We start from the raw sequence: 4,305 nt of genomic DNA on the forward strand, positions 1-4,305 counted from the left end.
TGTACATAGGACAGACAATCGTCTGAGTGTAGACTGATGATTCTGGAGGAGCCATCATCCCATAGATTGGATGATTATATGTGCAGCAATGATGTACATTTGATGTCTTTATTTTCCTGAATATATATCGCAGCTTGGATGGATGAAACTAGATCCGGGGTCTTCAATATCGTTCGATATTCACTCAAAGTACAAGTCGATCCATGTGAGATATGTTCTGGAGTTGAACATGGAAAGACATCGCCTGATTACCAGCCAATGATGTAAGCTATTAACAGGCGCGAGAGGAATCACCAATAATTATAATGATCCTCAAGGTACTATAGTACAATTCACATGGTGTGAATAAGGGACTTGGCGTCGAACACCACGCAAAATCTTTTGGTCGAAGACCGTTGATGTAAACCTGTCGCCGGAAGTGAGAAACTTGCCATTGAGGCATGCAAGCTTCAAAGTACTGAAAGGGGTGTCCCTAGATCGACTTCTTGGATAATGAGCTGATGTCGACAAGAAGCGATTTGTCATAGGAGGGCCTTAATGAATCCCACATCAATGACAAGGAACGGAGCAAATGATTTTAATGGAGGTGAAAACGATCTGGTGATATAAGGTTCAGGGTGGCGGTCATGAAAGAATGGAGCGTAAATGTATTGTAGCGGGTGAGACACAAGTGAATTCTCTAAGTGACTTCTCTTGAAAATATCGGCGACACTGACATGATGGATTGGTAGCATTAACCCCAAATGTGGATGGTGTGATGTGACCATGGTGATGTGACCGGTGAATGAAACAACCCAACCCGACTTGGATGCGGAGTGAAAGTGTCATGTTCAAGAGCGACTTGCTACCAACAAAGTTTCTTCAAGTTTTCTTCCCAATTTTTCCCCAGTCATTGCTGACCAGTACCTCTTTATTTTTGTCAAGCTTGAGGAGGATAACATATGCTTGTTCTATAATTTGCCCTTCGGGAAAACCCATCGCTATGTTTTAACGAGCCTAGCGATAGTGAAACTCGTTCTTGTCTGCTATGGACAAGTTTGTCGCTATTAGGTTTTAACGAGTTTAACGAAAAAGATAACTCAGTCCTTTTCATTTTTAGAGAGTCTGAAAAGGGACGTACAGGAAACTCCAAAAATCCTTTTTCGTCATCTAATCCGTTAAGTCCGAAAAAGTATAAAACAATACAGAAGGGATGAATTTTCGATACTTTTAACGAGCCGAATAAAACAAGCGCTTGATCTTTTTGTGTAATAATCCCTCAGGTCCAAAAAGATTAAAATCTAAAGGAGGGATAGCACTTTCGGTCCCTTTAATGAGCTGGAGAGGCCAATGGCTCAGCAATATTTTCATATTTTACGAGTCAGTTGAAAAGAGATTAAAGGAGACTCGTCTTTGAGGAACGAGTGATAAAATTGGGTAGCAGCTGATTCCAGGTAAGGTTTGGAATTTTCCAATCATGGCAGTGTTACAAGGATGGCTAATAGGATCACTCTTTGTAGCTGTTCCTCAAAAGGGGTAAACAATCAAATGGAGGTGAATGATTGGCCAATATAGAGTGGAGGTGATGATGAGAACACGACCAAGGCTTTAAAGGCTGAAGTACTACATTCACGATGGTTATTTACTGGGAATTGGTTCATTTTTTATTGAGCTTAAACGTTGGGGGAAACATTTTCTCATTGCTTATGTTTATTTTTTAACGAGCATGAAGTCCGCGTTAAAACTGCTCGATTTGACGGTCATTTTTTGACTTTACCATTAATAGCTTTGTTCTTTCAAAGATTGAACTGCATGCTCAATTGCTTCATCAAACTAGTTAGAAATGAACAATATATGTTTGAAACATGAGTTAAGACACTAATATTTTACTCAAATTACATAAAAGTAATTTAAAAGTGCTTTTACCTCTCATTTTACCATTTCATTTGAAATTTGGCTTGTTGGAGCTTTGGAGGTGCTTTTCCCCCTTGATTTTCATCTGCTGATTCCGAGCGATTCTAGGGATGATTTTCGGCACCGTCTGGACCATGTAGGAGCTAAACCTGAGCTCTTTCATTTCATCCTTTCCATTCTGCATTCTGAGCTTGATTTCTGGTTTTTCTGAGCCTCTAGGGTTTGAAAAACTCGCCCTGGCTCCATCACACCCTTTATGCATCGAAAGGTGAATTGGATGTTAGCCTTTCCACTGGCCAATTGACATGCAACGCACCCAGAACACTACTGTAGGTGCGATGAGCGCAAGGAAGGAAATTTATGCACAGTTTTTTGATGGAAATTTTGTCTGTTTCTCACCAAATCAGGATCTAACTCTTCTCTTGTTTGTTTTCAGAGATTCATTGGAGCAAGATGACCATTACATGGCGAGAACGTGAGCATGAAGAAGATGACATGCTTGCTTTACACGATCCGGTTACAGTAAATGCACTGCGGAACTGTGGCCTGTTGAAGCTTTTCCGCATTTCTAGCATGAGACAACAAATCAACTTGCTGCAGTTTTTGCTCGATGCTTGGGATCCTACCATCCAGGTGTTCTAGATTAGGGGCAAATCCATCCCCTTGACTGTAGTGGACATCCATTTTTTGACCGGCTTATCGAGGCAAGGTGCCCCTATCTCTTTATCAGGTTTGGCCCATGGAGGTGAATCTGTGAGAGATTATGTTCGCAGGTATTGCAGAGAGGGATCTCAGCCGAGTAAAGACGGCAAGATCATCATCCGAGATGTCACTGACAGGTCTTTGACGACCATTCTGTTCACTTTTGGTAGGATGGCTGGTGGTGCGTCTCTTCATGTGGCCAACCGATCTTATATGTAGTACGCCTTGGAATGTCTCAAACTGAAGGTGTTCAACTGGTGTGACGCAGCACTCCTTGTGATGAAAGAACAGTTGGCCAAGGTGAAAAGCGGGAGGTTGAAGAACTTTGGATACGGTTCTATTTTGACTGCCTTCGCCTTGGAAAAGATACCACTGATGCAGCCGCAGTATATTGCACTCGGTTTACCTCCACCGACTGAACCACGTATGCAGAGATGGGTCGACCATATGTCTAGGCATGTTGGTCAGTCTTAGATTTCCGTTTCTGATACCTTCTTCGGGTGGTTTGATCATCAGGAGATGGTTTATTCCGAGCATTCATATGCTGGTATGGACTTCCGGGGTGACCCAGATTTGGTACTGCCGGCTGGCGAGCAGTGGGGTGCGATTGGTAAATTTTTGACCATATTTCTGTTTATCATTTTCCTTTTATAATGTCGTCGTTCTTTACTCTGTCAAGACTAATCAGAACTCATGTGCTCATGCAGATGTTGGTCCTGTTCGGCTAGTAGTACGCCTGAGAGTGCCAGCTGCTGCCCCAGTAGGAGAGGCTGTTGTAAGGGCTATTCTTCGCGACCTTGATGTGGCCGAGACTCTTTCAGCATTATAGGATCAGGTCAAGGGCCTCACTCTCAGTATTCTAGATGTGAGGACTGACGAGCTGTCTTTGAGGTTGCAGCGACATACTACTGGTGTGCCAAGACGATGGACTAGGCTTTTACGCATGATTGCACTGGCGGTGACTTGTTATCACGAGCATCATCAGACTAGGGTGCCCCCTAGCATTTTGAGTTTTGGGTCATTTGACCAGTTTTGTCTTCGTTATAGAACATTATGTGTAAACCATAAATAGTTATATATATATTTTTGATTTTCGGAGTTTTATTTTGGTTAAGTTGCATGATCCTGACGCAAATATTGATGAGATGCTTCTTTTTATAAATGTTGCAAATGTCTATCTAACACATAATTTGCTAATGAGTCAGTTAATGTGTTTAAGCTTCTGGAAATATGCTGATATTGAATAAAATCAAATTGCCTTTCCAAAATCTTGACCCTTAGGAACATGCGATAGATAGTTGGATTTCAGACGGAGTAGATACCCGTGAGTTGTAGTATGACGAGCTGCGAGTCTAGCCTGACAACCAGTCGGCATATGCCATGTATGATGGCATCAGAGAGAATTTATATCAACGCGCTATATTCATCGATGTTATTTGTTGATCGACCAATACATACCCCTCTGAAACTTACTGACTCGCCGCTTGGATCAAAAATGGCCCAGGTTGCAGAAGATAGGTTCCACGAACTACGACTCGCTCCGTCGGCATATCCAATAAATGATTCCAATAGGTTCGACATCTGCGACAAATGTAAAAAGTGGATTTACTTGACCAAAAAAAATACTTTAGCGAAAACAAAAATGTAACAAAAGCATATATGTTACCATATTGAATCATGCATAGTAACGCTTAAGGTACAACCCGTTAT

Source organism: Pinus tabuliformis, chromosome 1_1 (assembly GCF_031772625.1).
Source record: "Pinus tabuliformis cultivar Carrire ecotype Pingquan chromosome 1_1, CPIR1, whole genome shotgun sequence".
Classification (NCBI taxonomy): domain Eukaryota; kingdom Viridiplantae; phylum Streptophyta; class Pinopsida; order Pinales; family Pinaceae; genus Pinus; species Pinus tabuliformis.